This window comes from Dipodomys merriami, unplaced genomic scaffold, assembly GCF_024711535.1.
Source record: "Dipodomys merriami isolate MVZ:Mamm:240054 unplaced genomic scaffold, mDipMer1.0.p SCAF_15, whole genome shotgun sequence".
Lineage (NCBI taxonomy): Eukaryota > Metazoa > Chordata > Mammalia > Rodentia > Heteromyidae > Dipodomys > Dipodomys merriami.
In genome coordinates, this window is record NW_027202826.1 from 7,294,593 (window position 1) to 7,315,970 (window position 21,378).

A 21,378-nucleotide genomic window follows, 5' to 3' on the forward strand; every position below is an offset into this window, starting at 1 on the left:
ACATTGTGTTATATTATCTGAAATGCAAATGGGAGTCCAAAAAAGAGATGTTTAATAAAAACGTATAGTACTGAAGACTTCATTATGGAACCTAAGGGACTAGAAATGAGATTTTAAAAGAGTAAAAGCACAGTTACAAGTATAAAAACAAATTGCTTCACCTCCAAAATCCCAAAAGTGGCCCCATTTGACTTCCACTTAAACTACTTCATCACAGTTTTAAAACTGACTTACAAGGGTTTTTATTAACCAAACTGAATTTCATGTCTTTCTCTCTAGATCAGTAATCTCATGCAGTCTTAAATGAGAGATGATATGTTAAATTCTGTAAGGGCAGGAAAGAAAATGTTTTTCTGATCTAGGAATTTATAATGGGACTAATTTATTTTATTTAACTCTTCAAAATCACATATCAAGAGCAGAAGAAAAAATTGAGCACTTTTTGTATTCCAGACCAGAAGTATTAATTATTTAATCCTCAAAATAATCCTGAAGTCAGTCTTATCCTGTTATATAGATCTAAACTACAGGCTCAGAGAAGATAAGTGTTCATGAGAAATAAGGTTAAATGAATTGGTGGTGAAATTGAGATTTGATTCTAAACTACATACTTGTAAGGTAAAAGGACACTATCCATTCTGCAAAGAAAAATCAGTAGCACACATTTGTAGTCTTGCTATCCAGAAAGCAGAGATAAGAAAGATTGAGGTTTGAAACCAACAGGAGCAGAAAAGTCTGAGAGACTCTAGTAATATGATAATTAACCAATGATTTGTGAAAATTAGGAATCTAAGAATAGAGATATAAAAATATATAAATCTGTCTGGCTAATTTGGAAACATAAAGGCAAATGATTTAGTATCGTGATAAAATCATAACGATACTTAGAAATTCTCCATGAATAGTTAGGTGACTTGTGAGGCCTAATGCTCAATTCTTTCTTTCTACCATCATGGGGGTGGGAGAAAAGGGTCCTAGCAGTTCCCATTAGGATGGTGGCTTGCAATGAACGCATCAATCTGCAATCTTGAGTTCCCCAAAAAACCGCGCTGGATAGGAGCTCAGCTAGACGAGCATCCTGGCCGCAGAGGACAGAGGCTGTGCGGAGGACAGACAGCAGCCCCTCTCTAAGGCCTTGACATTTCTCCTATGAAGCGAATCTCCCCCCCACAATCACCCCTTTTCCAACTCTGGCCTTGTGCTTCCATTAAAAAACATGACAAAGCTGTGGAAAGGTGTAGTTGGCAGGTGCAGGCAGAAGGGCGGTCAGGAGAGGCTGGTTCTTTTCAGAGGAGTTGGGAACTTCACACAACACTTCCACAAAGCTGCACAGGGCACCTGGGCAAGGCTTACTAGAGAGCAGGGCCTGGAGAGGGGAGAGAAGCCGGGGACACAGCACACAGGCTCGGCAAATCTTACTTGAATCTGAATGTTATCATTAACATCAACCCAGGGGCTCGGTCAACAGTGGACAAATTCCCCTCTGCAGAAGAAACTGGGAGGCATGTTTTTGTTTGATTTATCAGATGTCATCCCTTCCTTTCAGGACATTTCAATCCATAAGGGGGTATGGTATACCTTCAAGCCAAAGCTACTTCAAAGAAAACCAAGAATTCCTTTGAAATCAGAATTTCTCTAAATAATAATAATAATAATAATAAGCTTATTATTCAGTTGGTGATTAGCTCCTATGTGTAATGTCTATATTTGAGAGAGGTTTAATGATGATCTGATAACAGGCAATGACGCAACTCTGCATTATTCATTAGGAGACCATACATATTTTTTAAAAGCAAAATCAAAGCAAACAAATAAAAAAAACAAAATAAGTATAATCTGGCCAGGTGCCATTGGCTCACCCCTGTCATCTAGCTACTCAGTAGGCTGAGACAGAGAACTGTGGTTAGAAGCCAGCCCGGCAAAAAAAGCATGGGAGATTCCATTGCCAAAAAAAACAGCAAAAACCTAGATTGTCAAAGTGGCTCTGGTAGTAAAGCACCAGCTTGAATATGCACGAGGCCTGAGTTCAACCACAATGCTAATGCAGGGGTTGGTGCAGAGAAGAGACACAATCCTTATTTCTTTATTTACCTCTTGGGCTTATGGCTGCCTTTAACTATCTCTTCTTCAAAGTCTTCAAACATCATACATTATTTAAAATCTTACTACTAAAGAATCGACCAGAACAGAGCTCCTCCTGAAGCATACCAAGGCACATGTGAGATCCAGATGCTCATGTTATATATAGACGTAAATAAGCATTCAGATTTGTATTCACCTGCATATATATTTTGTTCATAAGTGAACATACATACTTATACACACACACACATTCATTCCATTCCTGATGAGGCCTACTGATAAAGAAAGATCTCTACTCTACTGAAAGTGCACAGACATGCATCTTAAAACAATGGTCTCATAAATGAATGTGGTAGCTTCAGTTGACCTACAGTCAGCCACAGTAACCAGTAGATAGCATTACAATGGCAAGCACTTAATGAGCGCTCACTCTATGTTAAGGTAGGTGATTTACACTGGGTTTCCTTCCATTTAAAAGCCAGATTAGACCCATTGTAGAGCCAATGTAAAGGAAAAGTAATTTATCTAAAATCAGATAACATTCAAATAAGCCAGGATTTGAAGAGGTTTGTTGACATCAAAAACCACAATCTTCATTAATGTTAAGATCTCAACATTAAAAACTTAACCACACTCAGAATATGTGAGCCTCCATTCATACCAAATCCATAAACCCAAGAAAACATCCCGCCAATTCACCCATTTCCTCACTTACATCCCCACACCCGCCCAAGAGATAAGCTCATGAAATTTTCCAAACCTACAAAAAAAAACAATAACAAAAAATAATCAGAAAGGAGGAAAAAAATTGATGGGTTATCATAAAATATAAATCCTTCTGTGCCATGAAAAAAGAAAAGTTTCTCCAAAATACAGTAGCATAATAACGAAGGGATAAGTAAAGATGGAAAGATGGCACCTCTGTCAATACTATGCCTGGGTATCAATGCATTAGATCTATATTTAAAACAAATCAAGAAAGGTGCTGGCTTTGGAAAACACTTGCATGTAGTGGATACGGACCAATATTAGGAAGGAAAATGAGACCTGAAATTCATTAAGAAATGACATGCGTTTACAGAAGAACTTTTTAATAAACTTTCCCTCTCTGTGAAATCTTCCTACAGATTTTCTTCCTCATTTACATATCTGTGCAGGCCTATTCTCTTTTTCTTTTTTTTTCTTTCGAGCCCCTTTGCCCTTTCAATCATGAAGCATATTACTCCACTGTCAGTGCAAAGCAGTTCCTAACAACAGGGAACCCAGCTGGGATAGGAAGAGGGCAGCAGGCTCATGCATTAACATAATAATCCAACTGTGTTCCCATAGGCCCTTAGGGCAGACAGCATATTAGGTAGGCCTCCTGTGCAGACCCTGGTGGAAGCTGCCTTATCACCTGCCCATCAACCTGTGGCAGCTCTAGCAGGCTCAGTAGCACCAGCTCCTGCCAAGCCGTGGTGCCCAATTACCTTACTACAGAAGACAGAAATCCATTTTTCTACGTCTGCTTAATGTACTCGGTGCATTTCTTTATTTATGATTTGAATCTGCGTTTCCATATCGTTTCCAGGAGATTGACTTACTGCCTTTTAACTTTTTTAAAGTCAAGTTGTCTAAAGGCCATAGGCAGGAAGGGCTGAAATAGGAATTTCAAATAGAAAAGCTCAAGTTCAGAACCTTGCTAGCAGCCTGATTATCAGGTATCTAAGATTCTTCTATCAGTTCTGAGGATGAGGTGTGTGGAAGCCCTTCACCGTTTCTTCAAAGGAGACCAAAGCAGGGTGATCCTATAGCCTGTCTTCCTTCAGTATGGGTTTTCCTTCTAATCCTAGCATACCTTACTGTTCTCACAAAGAATAAGCCTTTGTGTACATTGACCCAGAGGTAGAAAGTATATACAAGGATTGCTACAATTGCTGAAGGAGTAGAGAACCATAATAGATAAGGCCAAACAAGTTTTTAAATCTCAAATTATCACTGAAGATTCTGAAAACAACAACAAAGTGTTGTCCCATTGATATGCCTTGTTTTGTGTGTATATTATGTATATTTTATGTTAATGCTTCTTTCATCCTAGAATTTTTTACATACTCTGTGATTTTCTTTCCAAGAGACATCTGTACAGAGTATGGGAATGCCAATGGGTGTGTTCCACTAAATAGGTACAATTACTAAATGTTAACACAAGATCCTCTTCAAGACACATTAACACATGTTTGAATGTACAATTCACTAGTGTGTTAAACACTGTCGTGTCATTCCTTGAAATTTTCACTTAACAAGGTTGCAAAAGAAAGTGCATGACTGGACATTTTATACGGGGAAAGGTACTTTGGAGTTATTCTAAGGAATACAACTTTAAAAAAAGCATGACATTACCAGTTTGGCTGAGAAAACATTTTCTACTGATCAAGCATTTCTAAATAAAATTGAGTTTCTAGGAATGTTATATCTTGGTTTTTATAGGTATTTTAATAAAAAATGAATCCTCCAGTCAAACAAAAATCCATTTATCTAATATTTCTATGAATTTTAAATGTTAAGGAACTAGCACTATTATTTAAGCCAACCGAGCTAATATATTTCATGTATACTCTAATAATTAGGTAGAAATTAAGTATTGAGGGCTGCATCAACAATGGTACTGATTTTTTGGGCAGTTCCCTCTATTACCCAGCACTTATAAGCTGTGTTTTACATTAACAAACGAAAAGCGACCACTCAGAACTTGGCAGGCCTTTGAATTATTCCAATGTACACCAGACAGAATTTTATATGAAGTGAGTAACCTCAGCATGAAGAATTTTGTTTAGTTTTTAATATTTAACAAAAATTCAAATAAGAGAAAAAAAAATCCTTCAATGTTTTTTGTATGTGACTAAATCCTAAGCTATTTAATACTATCTAAGCCACACATTGTAATATATGTTGATACAGGTATAAAGACTAAATACTAAACTCCACTATAATATTAACTATGTACATCCTCATCTTGATCTTTTGGGGAGTCCAGGGTTGTTTTTTTTTAATTCTTAAGTTCTTACATTTGGAAAAAATGTAACATGTTCCAAGTCATTAAATATGGAAAAGTGATTTTGGATTAAAAACCAATAAACAGCAGCTACAAGGTAGTAACAGAATAAACAGTGACCCAGACCTGAATTCCTTAAAGGAGTAGGCTTCTACTCAGGGTAAACAAAAGAGAAATATTTATGTAAAGTAGAAATATAGTTATTCTGTAACTAAGAACTTGATTTTGACTTAAAAAACAACATAGGCAGCAACTAGAATAAACAATAGAAGAGAAGGTCATAAGGCCAAAACTGAAACATCATTTCTACCATTAGCTATTAAACTTTGGGTAGGTTCACAATTTTTTTAAATGCTGAGCAGTGATGGCTGCTCAGAAAACAGAGATGTGAGGATCAAGGTTCAAAGATAGCCTGGGCAGGAAAGTTTATGAGACTCTTATTTCTAATTATGCACCAAAAATGTCAGAAGTGGAGCTGTGGCTCAAGTGGTAATGTGCCAACATTTAGAGAAAAAGCTAAGGGACAATGCTCTTGTCCTGAGTTCAAGTCTCAGTACTGATGCGTGTGTGCATAGTACACACACACACACACACACACATACACACACACAATCAGAAAGTGGACAGTAAGAAATTATTAGTTATAATAGTAAGTGGGAATAAACATAAATAGAAAATCAGGTGAAAGAAGTTATATTTATGTTTAAGTATGATATTTCCATTTTAAAATCCGCCTGCCCACCCCACCAGATGTTTCTCTAGGCTGTACATTCCTGTATCTGAAATGAGCCACATGCACATTTTAATTGTATCAGAGCATCCATTCTCTCTAGAGAATTATCTAGAAAGGTCCTTCCTCTCCCCAGTGATTCCTGATTTCATCTACCCAGTTTGGTATAGATAATAGCTTCAGAGATAGTTTGTAGCCGTTGTATTTTGACATTTCTGCCAAGGATAAGATTAAGTATGAAATATCGAAATTACAGGTTGAAATAGATGCCATTTTACTTTGTTTCTTTCTGAATAGCCCTTCAGCTATTGAGGCACATACATTTTTCCCCAGGCAAAATCCCCAGGCTACAATAACGGTGCCTCATATCCTCAGGAAACCCAGCTTCCCAAACATTATTCTTAGGCATCTGATTATCTTTCCGTGATAGGTTCTCATTTCATATTTAATCATGTAAATCTTACTTGAAAAAAAGAAAACCAGTCTACTTAAACCTTTCTTTTCTGTCAATTGCTCATATTAGATGCAATTGATGAAAAAAGTTAATTTTCTACTTTTTTTAATGTGCCGATCTTTATTTTAATAATCAAGTTAGAAATTACAAGGATCAGGAATTGATCATTTTTGTGCCCTGAACACCCTTTTCCTCTAGGACTGCTCTTTCAAGCAACATGTTAACCTACACTTGACACTGAAGAAACAACCCTTCCATCTGCCAACGTCTAATCCCACCACTCTGCCCCCTCAGCCTCTCAGGCAACTTAGAGTCAACGATCAGCACTGCAAATAGAAAGAAATGTTCCAAGCATATTACTTCAAACTGCAGGGGAGGATAAGCAGGACTAAAATAAAATTAGAGATATTTTTCAAACATGAGAAAAAGCAAATAAAATAATTCCAGCAACATTTCAGGTACTAGAGACATGGCTCGAGTGGTAGACAGCCTTCCTAGCAAGCACAAGACTGGAAGTGCAATTCCCCAGTACAAAAACCTTCCATTAACACTAACACAGATTAAAAACAATACTGTAAGATTCTCAACTGCAAAATTGAAGTTTAAAATCTATATTAAATTACCACATCCTACCAGAGCCAATGTGATTTATATTGCCAGCATTTTTATTTAATATTTAGTAATTCTATCACAAAAAGTTTATACATTACTACTTAAACATCAACACAAATACTATATCATTATTCATTAAATTACTAAATAGTTCTAAAAAGTGAGCTAATTGTGCTACAATTTAGCACTTATTAAACATGAGAACCCTTTCGTACTGGTGGCATAAAGACAGAGAATTAGAGCTACAAGAAAATGAGAAATAAAATCTGAATGAGAAGTGTCAATGCAAAAGAAATATATTAATAAACAATGTAGAACAAGTAAATAAAAAACAAAATCTAGAATGCTCAATAGGAAATGTACTCATTACCTTGCTCATGTAACTGTAACCCCTCTGTATAGCATTTTTACAATAAAAATGTACAAAAAATCTTTTTTAAAAAAACCACAAAATCTAGAAAATTAATATTTTACCTTCTGACATTCATTAGTCTCTATTTTTAAATATCTCTCTGTATACCATCAGAGCTTATACAAGCAGTCATGGTTTATAAGGTAAATGAGCCACTCCTAATTTGTAATTTTAACAGAGCCATAATGCTCCCTTCTTTCAAATGGAAAGATGACAGAGAGGGAAAGAAGAGGATTTGAGACAGAGTATGAGAGAGAGTCAGAGACAGAATATTAATCACCAACAGCCTATGAAGCAACCCAAGATAAATAACATTTAATAGGGAACTGGACAGCAACAGTGTACTGATATACTCTATGGAACTCCTAGAAGATAAAAAAGAAGAGGTACCTTGTGGTCTTCTTAGCAAATGCCCACTTAGATGTGTGTTTGTGCGGTGCACATACCCCCTTATGTCATGGAGGTTATGGGTAAGGGAGAGCACACAAGGGATTCTCCGAAGAGAAGAAATGAGAACGACCCCCCCCCAACCCCCATAAGATCCATCATCTACTGAACTATCCTGGAACCAGGACTCTCAATCCTTCAGAGAAAATCTGGCTCTAATCAACTCCAAGAAATGGATAACAGTGGGGTACTGGGAGATGTTCTTTACTATATAAATGGTACTTGCTCAGAAAAATCCATTCAGTGGTGCTTATGACACAAAAGTCAGAACTGACTTTATCTGCATGAAAGCCAGGAAGCCAGATAATCAAATTGATCTAATGATATCAAACCCCCACCTCCAAAAAAAATTGGGAGCAGGGAGCCAGAACAGAAACACAGGTGTAAAGCAAAAATCTTGATCACTCTGTCAAGTAAGAATGGAGGAAGAAGAAACGGAGAGGATGAGGAGGATGAGGAGTCATTCTTTGTGCAATAAACTGATTTTATTCTTAGTTAAAACCAGAGAAAGATAAATCCACTGGTCTTTATAAACTGCTTCTAGGAGCTTCATTTTCCTCAAGGAGTTAAAGGAAACACACACACACACACACACACACACACACACACACACACTTCATTTTCCTCAAGGAGTTAAAGGAAACACACACACACACACACACTTCATTTTCCTCAAGGAGTTAAAGGAAACACACACACACACACACACACACACACACACACACACACACACACACACACACACACACACACACACACACACACACACACACACACACACACACACACACACACACACACACACACACCTAAAATCCCTGATGTAGATTGCTGACACATATCTCCAATTAGACTTAAAGACATTTTTATAGCTTTTACGCCAAGCCTCTACTACTGGATGTGAAAGAATGCATTGTAGCACTTAAAAGCACAAAGGCAGACTAACCATGCTCTTGGTAACCATAGTTTATGATATGCTTTCCAGGAAAGCAGGAATGAGGCTTTTGTATGCTGTTGTTGCTACATTCTAATACTGAACACAAACAAAAACACAGTCCCCAAACCTTTTGTTCTGTCTCTGATACTCTCCTCAAGAGGCTATGCTGTTTCAAGTTATCACTGGGTTCTTAGCCATTCCTCTTACCTGAATAAATTCAGGTAAGAGCTTTTACAGGCACTAAAATTAAAGAGTAAGCTAAACAGCAAATGTACTTTCATCAATTAAGTTTGTGTCTAAACAAAATAAAATTGCATCTATAAAGCAAACAGGTGAAAGAAAGGGTGTGTGTCTGGCTGTGTGTGTGTGTGTGTGTGTGTGTGTGTGTGTGTGTGTGTGTGTGTGTGTGTGTGTGTGTGTGTGTGTGTGTGTGTGTGTGTGTGTGTGTGTGTGTGTGTGTGTGTGTGTGTGTGTTATTAGCATTTCATTAGGAATACTAACGTGAAAGGAAAGAGGTCTACTTAATAAGATACAGATTTCCCACCGCTGGGATTTATTCTGAATTCATTTTAGGACAAGGAAGCTGTAATTTAAAAACCTCCATTCTGAACAGTTGAAAGTTGAAATCAGGGGGCTTTACGAGTAAAGATTAGGGGTTTACAAACAGTTCCTGTATTCATAGGCCACATGGTTCCTAACTCCTAATTTGTAGTTTTAACACAGAGCCATAGTGCTCCCTTCTTTCAAGTGAAATGGTGGCACATTTGATAGCATTTCTGTGTTGGATACGAAGGACAGAATACAAAGATTTCAAATAGAGAGCATGGGTTCCTTCCCATTTCTCTTTTTCAAGATGGAAACTTCTCAAAACTACATAAAAGAAAACATATCAAAACAGAAATAGACTCCCTGAAATTTAAGGTTACTTCAACAAAAGGGTTAATTAGGGAAACAAATTTTCTCAGACTGCTAATAATGGGAATGACACATACTCCGTGCCCATAAGTAATTCTCAGGTATCTTTGATCTCCAGCCCCAGGTGGTTCGGGCTGCCTACTGTAGCCTGGCCTCTGGGACACTCTCAGAACCAGACATCTGGCTACTTTGTTGTTTTAGACTAATCTCTTCCCAGGAGAGCTCAAGAAATGACACCAGGCAAGGAGGGTCCTGGCAAGGGAAAAAACATTACAGTATTAGCAGATTTCTTTTTGAGTGGACGAGAGTATCAGAATTGTCTTCAAATTTCTACAGGGGTCTTCAGAGCACCTCTGTTCTGTGGTTGGACTCTGGCATATTTAAGTAGCATGTATAGAGTCGCTCTGAAAGGCCCATCAATCATCTTTAAGAATTCGCTGAATGTTAATCATACGACTATTACAACGTGTAGGCGAAAGTTGTAGGGAAAAAGACAAAGCAGATTAATTCTTTGCCCATCTGTTAGGGGAAGGTGAGAACTGATAAAAAAAAAAAATTAAAAAAAAAAACAAGGGTTTTAATTGTTAGTTAAAAAGGATGACAGCAAAATTGTGGGACAATGTCTAAGATTTGCAAATACTAGTTGTGTAGCTCCTATTACCAAATCCCTACCCTATTTATTATTTTAACTGGATTTTTCCCTGTAAGAAACTTGGCTACCAATTAGTATACCAAAAAGGCTTCTTATAAAGCAGAGTTCTGTAAAGTACCTCTGAGGAGACCAAGGAGCAAGGGGTGGCGCAGGCTTAAAAATAAATAAATAAAAGCCAAAGACAAAAATGTTATCATTACTGTCAGAGCATCATAATTTTTTTTCCTGAGGCAACAAATCATCATCAACATCTTAATACATTTTTAGGGATTATTGCTCAGTCTTCAAAATCTATAACGTCTAAGAGGAAAAAAATTCATTTGTCATCTACTACATAAATAGAACAGAAACCAAGTAGGACAACTACTCTGATATTTTATTGTAAAATCCCATTTTATCTATTCCTCATATATGATTATAAATTTAGTTAATACAGGAAATTAAACGCTACACTGCTGAGTGATATTTATCTTCTTCAGTAGGATGACAGAAAACCTACTGCATTGCTACAATCCATAAGAAGCACATCTCAGGTCCACTACTAAAAGAAATTCCTCATTCTATGTTTTAAGTACCTGTTAATTATTAATAAAGACTTAGAACTATCTAGTGACTTCTACCTTGTACTATATTTCACAGTTAACAACGCCAATATCCTCTTTTAGCATAATGCTTGCTATTTTAACATCCAGTATAATTGCAATGACAGATGAAGATTTTTCAGAAGATGAACATAAGAAAGACCATCTTGTACAATAATATTTCACTTATGATTAAGTAATTTCCTAGGTGAAACAGAAGTATGCTAAGCGAAATAAGCCAAAAAAAGACAAATGGTGTGTGATTATACTTATGAGCTTTCCAAAGTGTTCGAATTCACAGACAGGAAGTAGAATGGGATGCCACCACACACCAAATATCCACTTACTCCATTCAGACCGTGTATCTGTGGACATAGAAAAGCAGTGACTTTGCCACCACCTCAACATCAGGCATTGCTTTCAGTCCAAGTGTGAGCTGAAGGCAATCATTTCCTCAGGACGTTCTCCTGCTCCCCAGTCAGGAAGAACTGTTCCAGGACTGATGGACACAACCTTCCCTCAGATCAGCCTTTGGAATCTTTGAACACTTTTGCTATCTTGAGCTTATAACGGGAGGTCTTTTTCTGAAAAAGGTCCAAACCATGAGAGAAGCTGGAAACTTCTCACTTCTAAGGATCAACTTTCTCAGCCATGGGCCTGATCCAGGGTCCTCCACAGTCCTCTCTTTACTCCTGCCCTCATTCCCACTCAACAGAATATTACCTGTTCTTGGTAACTGCCAGCACTCAACAACTGACATCCACCCCCCAGACAAATGTCAAGCCATTCACTTCTAATGGGGAACGAACACAAGATCTAGATCTCACAGAGTGGATTTCTGGAACTGTCCTGCTCTTGCATGAGGTAATGTCATGGGGTAATGCACTGGTACTGTCCTGAAAAAGTCAGGACATCCCAGCTGGGACTGGAGACACATCACTTCACTTCTCAATCCTAATTTGCACAAGTACAAAATCAAGATAAAACCACACAAATTGTCAGGAGATTAAAAACAGAAAGCATAGGTGGGCACTGGTGGCTCAAGTCTGTAATGTTAGCTACTCGGGAAGCTGAGAACTGAGGATCGCAGTTGGAAGCTAAGCCAGACAGGAATGTTTGTGAGATTCTTACCTGCAATTAAGCACCAAAAAAGCTGGAAGTGGAGTTGTGGCTCAAGTGGTAGTAGCCTTGAACATAAAAGCTCAGGCGCAGAGCCCAGACCCTGAGTTCAAGCCCTAGGACCAGCACAATAAACAAACAAGTAAAGCAAATACTCCCGATAATCCAAACTATATCACAATAGGGGATGATACCCAAGTAACTTGATAACATGCTAATTCCATAGATAATAGAAACCACCATCTATCCAAAACTAAAAGGGAAAAAAAACTTACATTTCATTTCATTTATTTTAAAAGACTACTTATCAAGTATTACTAATGTCTTTTTTTTGCTGCTGTTGTTAGTTGGAGGGCTTGAACTCAGGCCCTGGGCAGTGTCCCTGAGCTCTTTTTGCTCAAGGCTAGCACCGTGTCACTTTGAGCCACAGCACCACTCCTGGTTTTCTGGTGGCTCAAGGACTTTCCTACCTGGGCTGGCTTTGAACCATGATCCTCAGATCTCAGCCTCCTGAGTAGCTAGGATTACAGGCCTGAGCCACCAGCCACCCAGCTTTTAATCCCACATAAGATAGTTACTTATGGAGAAGTGTTATTTAAAATTAAAAAGGGAAGAAAACAGACTAAAAGTTTCATTCTGTTTTCCAATCACTAAATAGGTCTGAAAATGTACAAGTCTCTTGAGAGAAGTCATTGATTTCTATGCAGGCCAGATCAACTATACAAAAGTTCCATCCTCTCCCCTTGTGCATTCGAACTGTATTTCCTCTCAGGCACTGTGCTAACCACTTGGGAAGGTAGCCACCACGAGACTGTGACAAGGGAGAGAGGTATGAATACGGGAGAAACATATTTCAAGATATGGCCCATCTTGCATCTTGATTTTTCCATGAAAGTTTAACTTAGGACAAACTGTAACTGAATAGAAATTATCACCTTAATATTACATATTTAAATTGAGACACATAGAGGGCTAGATTTAAATAAATTTCTTTTCATTTATTAAAAAATATTCATATATTCATATAGTTAAAGATATATGCCAAATACTGTGTGAGACACGGACACAACTGTGAATAAGAGACACACATTCCCTCCTTCTATTGAGAGCTTCAGTAGAAGCTTCCCAATGCTCCGGGCTAAGGATATGCTGATGGCTAAGGACCTTAGGGCCCTGTGAAGACCAGGCGAGCATCCTGAAAGAAAGCCCCAAAAAGAAGAGCCAGCCTACAACTTCCTAGGGATTTTTTTTTCTTTTTAATCAAGTCATGAGCTTCTTGCTGTACTCAGGACAAGCTATATCTTTCCCAAGGTAGTTCAAGCACTAAGACATCTGGAGGCTGGGAGCTTTTAGCATTGTCTATCCTTCCATTGGTGATAACTGAAAGAAAGGCACACAGACACTGAAGCCACAGAGCCTGCGTTTTATTATCTTGTTCTTCCTTTCTTCTAAGCTGTGACCCTAAACAAGTTTTCTCATCTGTATAATGGGGATAATAATAATACCCACCTCAAGATGTTTTTGTGGGCTGAAAAGAATTGAGAGTTGCAAAGCACAGGGCCACACTAGCCTCCTGCTGAGTGACAGCAGAGCATGCTGTGCTCATTGTCACCTCTCAGGACTGGGGCGCAGCTCACTTTAACCCCTTTGAGCAAGAGAACTGTCCACAAAAGTTCAACGCACCTCCTGGAGTCACTCTATTCATCCTGTGGTATGCTATTTCCTTCTGGGAATCAGGAAAATGCCAGCATTGCCTTACAATGCTAAGGAGTTCTAGAAAACTGGAGACTCAGCTTCTCCCAACCAGAAAAAGGCTCCTTTATTTAGCCAACAAGCTCCTAACTCAATTCTCTTTCTTTCTACTGAAAATCAATTTATAGTAAATTGAGCTTTAAGCTCTAAAACTTCATCAACTGTAGGCAAACTGTTGCTTAAATTTGCCTCTTTTTGATATATTTTCAAATACAATATGGAAATTTAAAAAAACGTTAAAGACAGCAGCATAATGCCTCAAAAATAAATTCTAGTTTTTATTAATAAAATTCTAGTTTCTGTTAATAACATCAACAAAAACAATAGAATCTAGGTCTGTGTTTATCAACGACTTGAATATAGTAGATTCTTTGCCATTATGGCCATTCTCATTTTTCATATCAAAACACAACTATGCCCTAGCTACCCTCAATACATGTGCAAATATAAGCAGGGAATTAGCAAATTGAAGAAAAAAAAAAGCACTGGGCAAGGTACCAGTGAGTCACACCTATAATCTTATACTCAACAAGCTGAGATCTAGGGATGGAGGTTTGAAATTCCATGGGATTCTTATTAACCAGCAAAATTGGGAGTCCAATTAACCAGCAAAAAGCTGGAAATGGAGCTGTGGCTTAGGTGTTAAAATGTCAGCCTTGCATCAAAAAAGCTAAGAGACAGTTCCTAGGCCCTTGAATTCAAGCCCTAGTACAGGGGCACACACACACACTAACACAACACAAACACACACACACACACACACACACACACACACACACACACACACACACAAGAACTTGAATAATCAGAAATTAGAACAAAAACAAATACAGTAAGATTAATGACGGGCTTTTTCTAAAGAACTGACTACAAATCCCAGTGAGAGTTGAGACATTTTAGTCTCTGCTGTTGTTCACCAACAGGACCACAAAGGCTGAAAAGCATCTTTTTCACAGGCTAACCTATTTTAGACTTAAACAATAACTAGTATATAGAACATATATGTTTCATCTCACATACTGAGTTTCTCAGTTTTTCAGAATTAATCTCTCATGGTCTGCTTATTTGAGAAAGTACACCATTTTCCAACTGTAATCAAACTTCTGTGTTCACATTGTCTCAAGCTCATTCAGTAAGAAGCACTTTTGAGCACAATTATCTTGTGGATGATTTCCACAAGAGACTCTCTAAAATGGACTTGTATAGTAAGTAAATATTTCTAATCTAAGACCTTGTTCAATCTATTCAGTCTTTATTCTGGTATACCAAGCATAGTGCTTGCTAGGCAAGCACTCTACCACTTGAGCTACCCCTTCAGTCCTTTCATTTTAATTTTGTTTTTGAGATAGAGTCACACTAACTTTACCTGGAATACCCCTGAACTTATTATCTTATTGCCTCTGCCTTCCAAGTAGCTAGAATTACATTATCAGGCTCAGCTGCACATATTTGAATGAATGGGTCAAGTAAGGTGTGGGTCAAGTAAGGGGTGTGTGTATGTGTGTGTGTGTGCACTTGTGTGTGTGTGCGCGCGCGTGTGTGTCCTGGGGCTTGAACTCAGAGCCTGGGTGTTGCTTTCCTTTAGCATTTTCACTTCAAGGTTCACACTCTAATATTGAGCCATGGCTCCACTTCTGGCTTTTTGGTGGTTAATTGGAGATAAGGTCTCATGATCTTTGAGTCTTAATCTTTAGAGCTCAGCCTTCTGAGTAGCTAATATTACAGGTGTGACCCACTAGTGCAGTGCCTGGCAAAGACCAAATTCTTACAAAACCAATGGAGAAAACCCAAGTGACACCATCGGTGCCAAGCCTCTATCTTAATAACAGTGCTGAGGCTTGCTTGATACGTTCGCAAAAATTCCTTTACACAAGTCCATGAGCCCCTGATCTGCAATCCTATTTATAATAATAACTTTTTCTTTAGATGTATACACCAAGGATCAGAAAGGTCCGAGAGTTACTGAGAGCACGAGGTGAGTAATGATAAAATCAGGAATCAAACACCTGCATTCATTTCAAGGCAGGAGCAGCCTATGTCCAAGGTGAGGTGGGAAGCAGCAAAGGTGCTGGCCGGTTTATAGCACAGTCAGCTGCAGCTGTTGGAATGGTACTAACATATGAGACATGGTTGGACTCAAAGCGTGGGCCACATGTTATCGAGAGAAGGACTCAGAACCAGCAGCCACCTGCCCAGCTAAGGAAAGTATGTTCAAATCAGGTCTCTGTGATATACTCCCACTGGGATGGCAGAGAAGCCAGGAAATTAGGAGAGAACAGTGTCTGGGATCAGAAGGAAAATAGTAGCCATTGACCTTGCTGCGAAAGACTGCAGTTCAGTCCTGGAAGATGAGAACCAAGAACAGGTCTTAGGGCTCGGGGACTAGCACTCAAGGCTAACCAGTAAGAGAACCCCCTACTTTAGTGTGATAGATATTGACGACATGCTGAAAGGCATTAGAGTCAAAGGGGAGAATCCTGAATTGCAAGGATGTGTCAACATGTTCTACTTAAGACAAATGCAATCCATTTTTTCCAGCGCTCCTAAAAACCCAATTCAGCCCAGAAGATGAGGGTAAAGTTCGAGGTCACGGGAGAGGAGCAGGGCACAGAATTTCCTGCTGCTGCTACTCCTGCCCTTTCATCTGCCACAGAAGGAAAACTGCTATTTCTCAGACAGCAGGTTGAAAAATACACTGCTACTAGTGTGCAAGAAGGCACCACTGACAACCTTTCCACAGGACTCTTCCAGATGCTGTTAACCTTCCACCACCAGAAAAATCAGTTACCCATTTAACAGAAGAGAAAGCCAGAAACAGAAAGACTAAGTGATTGCTGAAGAAGAGACACTTAACTGACAGATGGGCTTTCTTTCTGTTCCATGTCCCCTCTCTCTGCTGATGAGATTGACTCAAGCTAGCTTTATAAATGTTTCAATGAATCTTATCTTCATGCGTTGGATTAGCGAGACCAACTCCCCACTGATAATGCAAAATAACTTTGAAATGGTTCTTGCCTCTCTGATAAGTCAGAAATTGAACCTCTCCTCTCCATTTGGACTGTGAAGATCTGATCTTTCACCTCTAGCAAAAAAGGAAAAAAAAAAAACCTCATTGCTGTACCTTTAAAGTTAGTAATGAGTGCTTCATTTGCTTTCCAAGCAGATCGAAAATCTTTTTAAAATACACTCAGATGCCATGACCTTCATCTATGACTTAAAGAGTTCACCACATGTGTAAAAACTTTCTGTGCTCAGGAGATTCTTAAATTTTCTTTGAAGAGATATGGGCACCAACCCTGCTGATGACACTAAACACACACACACACACACACACACACACACACACACACACACACACACACACACACACACACACACACACACACACACACACACACACACACACACACACACACACACACACACACACACACACACCATTACTTGTTACATTTCTTCTATACCGAGAATCAACTGTTTGTTTAAAATCTATTTGGATGTATAAAAGGGTTCTGAAGTCCTTCAACCTGATGAATACAATATAATTAAAATGCCAGCCTTGTTTATATTTCTATCAAAAGCAGCACAGCATCTTAAACCAATACTAGGCAAGACAACAACCTAACTGCCTCTGAATAGCAAACACTCCAAATCCTAACTGGGTGGAACTCAATCCACATGAACTGTTTTCTTTCTTTTTTTTTTTTTTTGGTCCGGTTGTAGGGCCTGAACTCTGGGCCTGGGCGCTGTCCCTCAGCTCTTCAGCTCAAGGCTAGCGCTCTACCACTTTGAGCCACAGCACTTCCAGCTTTTTTCTTTTTGCTTATGTGGTGCTGAGGAATCGAACCCAGGGCCTCTGGCCTGCAAGGCAAGCGCTCTACCACTGAGCCACCTTCCCAGCCCTGTTTTTTTTCTTTCTACATTAAAATAGGAAAATAATAATTTAAGGATTCAAGTCAATCTAAAATGATTTCACTCTATTGTTCCTATTTTTTCTAATATAAAATAGAGTCTCTGACTAGTGTAATATCACACTAAAAGTAAATTTTTGAAAGAAGCAATCTCCAGCACAAATTGCCAGTACTTAGAAAACAATACAGGCATCTTAGCAGCTCAATATTTTGGAACTGAAGGAGACACGAGCATCTCAGAAGCAAAGTTTCTATCCTTCTGACACCATTCCTCTGGCCCTCTGAGAAGGTCATAAATTAAAAAGGCCACTCCCTAATCTTTTCCCTTGTTAGAGCCTCTTGTGAGCTATGTGTGGCATTGCACATCTGGGGGTAAAGGAGGAGAAATGTCTCACAGAGACACAGAAATAATCTGAACAAGTAGTCATTGCTAAATCCATTGTCCCCTTTTACCCTTCCCTCAGCCCCACCAGTTTATAGCATTCGGTCAGATTCCTTTTTGTCACATCACATTTCTCCATAACTATAACTATATACTTCTTGCTGTAGATGTAGAGAATAAGTATACTTTTTCAGGATCTTTCAAGTCTTCATTTGTGAAGTTTCCCATGCCATGGGAAGCTTTGTTCATCTATTTCCTGTCATTAGGGGTAACAGCCATTGACCTCTCTCCTCCGTCCGAGATCTTACTGTCTATTCACTATGGCATAGAACAATGCCTTAAGTGGTTGTTAACTGGTTACATAGCATGTTCTAGTTTTACATTCAGACACTAAGCACAGAGGTGTTTAATTACAATTTTCAATGTGCAGACATGTCTAACATAGCACTTGTAGATATACTGGATTTCGTAACTTTTAAAAAGAAAGAGAATCTCAAGTCTCACCCAGCAGACATTCTCATTCAGTATTCCTTTACATCTGTATAAAGGACTTAACTTTTTTTTCCTCAGTATCGGGTAATGCTCATGCAGGTAATCCATGGAGTAGATTTTGAAAAGGAGGAAAGAAATGTACAACCAAGAAAATCTATACAACATAATTATAATCTGTACACTGCCATTATGCTAAAGGTGCCACTCACCAGGCTTTGCCTTAACCAGACAACAGAGTTTAGCGTAACTATCACGCCCAGCTCTGACTTACCTGACCTGCTCTTGCTTTTATCTATTAAGATCCTTACTGCTTCTCTGTTTTGCTTCAGAAATATGAAGTCAGCAATTTTTATCTTTACTCCTCTCCTATTTGTTTTGGTCGTAGTTGCTAATTGGACAAAGGCATATAGTTTTGCCACTTTATCAAGAGTTAAGACATTTTGCTCACTTCATATTTTTAGAGAATGGCTTTTGGCTGAAGGATTCTCTTTTCCAGGTTGCAAAAGGAAGAAAGATTAAGGTAAAAGGAGACAGTGCATCTTTTCCCACACCGCATTATTCCTCCTTTTTCACTAAACGCTAGCTTGAGACAGAAATAAATCACAAGAATATGAAAACACATAACTCTCTCTCTCTCTCTCTCTCCAAACATAGAGGAATAATTTCCCAGTTTCTCAATAGAAGAAATTTATTTTATTAAAGAAATCCCTAGGGTAGTTACTGTATGGCATAAGTAGCTTAGATTTAAATGGAATGGTTTTCTTAGCAGGTTTCATAGGTTTAAAATCTTGGCAAGTCTTTTGAGGGGGGAAAATAATTTTTTCATCACAAAACTTTATATTTGTAGAAGATATCTAAATGTAATAAACATGCATGATTTCAAACAATGAATAAGTAAGTATTTAACCTACGTCTCCCAAGTTAAAATACAGATACATACAATATGTAACACTTCTATCCACTTAGGTCTGGCAATGAAATTAATTCTCCATCTTTATTATATTTTTATTATTTAAAAAAGGAACCACACACATTCACAACACACACACACACACACACACACACACAGATCATCCCTATCAGTTGGACTGTGTCAACAGCATACTCATAATTATGTAGTTTTAATTTTTTTCATTGAAAATACTGGAATGAATAATAACTACCAAAAAAAGAGAGCTTAACCATGCTTCCAGTATTTAAATAAAGATTGCTTAAAATGTAAATGCCACAAAATAGGCCTGTCAGTTTTACAGTGTAATTTAATTTAATCTACTTCAAATGTCTAAAGGACATACTGGCATATTTTTATATATAAATGGTATCCCCATACACTGAGTTCTCTCTGCTACGAACACTTATTAGTAATTCTAGCTGGTTCTTGGAAACAAAAATAATAAGTTATAAAAAAAGAAATCGTGTGTGTGGAGGAGGGTACTGGGTTCTGGTGTTTTTCCTAGTTAATTGGAGATATGATTCTTGGACATTTTTCTGCCCAGACTGGCTGCAAACACAACTGTGATCTTCAGATCTCAGCCTCCTGAGTATTAGATTACAGGCATGAGCCACCAGCGCCTGCCCAGAAAGCACTTTTTAACTTGAACTTGCAAAGATTCTTTCTTGCAAAAGTGCAAGTCACAAGGTAAAATGGATGCAATCACTCTTCATTTCATGACAGAATATTTCAAAAATCAATTCTTTTTATTGGCAATTCTTTTACTGGGTAATTTCTTTGAATCCATCTAAGGTACCTTGCCTAAATTCTGTTTTTTAAGGCTATTGTCTCATGCCATTCAACAAAAATGTACCTTTTCCTCCCAATTTACTTTTTTTTTTTTTTGTCGGCCATGGGGCTTGAACTCTGGGCCTGGGCACTGTCCCTCAGCTTTTCAGCTCAAGGCTAGCGCTCTACCACTTGAGCTACAGCGCCACTTCCGGTTTTTTGGTGGTTTATTGGAGATAGGAGTCTCACGGGCTCTCCTGCCCGGGCTGGCTTTGAACCGCGATCCTCAGATCTCAGCCTCCTGAGTAGCTAGGATTACAGGCGTGAGCCACCAGCGCCCGGCCCAATTTACTTTATTATAATTGCTTTAAGAATTGAGAAATGGAGGGGCTGGGAAGATGGCTCCGCGGTAGAGCGCTTGCCTTGCATGCATGAGGCCCTGGGTTCGATTCTTCAGCACCACATAAGCAAAAAGAAAAAAGCCGGAAGTGGTGCTGTGGCTCAAGTGGTAGAGCGCTAGCCTTGAGCTGAAGAGCTGAGGGACAGTGCCCAGGCCCAGAGTTCAGACCCCACGACCGGACCCAAACAAAAAAAAGAATTGTGAAATGGAGAAGGTATCTATGGGTCTTGTGTTAAAAAAAAAAAAAACAAAAACAAAAAAAAAACTCTTTCCTTGGACTTTGCTGTTCTTTTGTCTCCTAATTTCCAGAGGTAGAAAAATCACATCTCAGTGGGCACTGGCGGCTCACACCTGTAATCTTAGCTACTCAGGAGGCTAAGATTTGAGGATCACTGCCCAAAGCCTGCTAAGGCAGGAAAAATCATGAGACTCTTACCTCCCATTAACCAGCAAAAAGCTGGAAGTGACGTGGTAGAGCATCAGCCTTGAGCAAAAAAAGCCAGGGGATAGTGCACAGGCCTGAGTTCAAGCTCTAGTACCAGTATCCAGAGAGAGAGAGAGAGAGAGAGAGAATCACCAACTCTACTTCATTTATTTCTCTGGCTACTTCATTTATTTCTCTGGCTTTTCTCTTTGAAAATCTAAATTCCACTCATCATCATCCTAATTCATGAGCAATCTTGTATAGAAATGCAGTGAGTTCTTTAGTAAGCTGCTGGGATTATGGTTTTCCACAGCCCAACTCCTTT

At 38.6% G+C, this 21,378-nt stretch overlaps 1 protein-coding gene across 3 annotated transcripts in view; it reads right to left on the reverse strand.

Moving 5' to 3' along the window:
- Slc10a7 (solute carrier family 10 member 7) overlaps positions 1 to 21,378 on the reverse strand; it is a 167,965-nt gene that overhangs the window by 130,483 nt on the left and 16,104 nt on the right. The window lies entirely within an intron of this gene.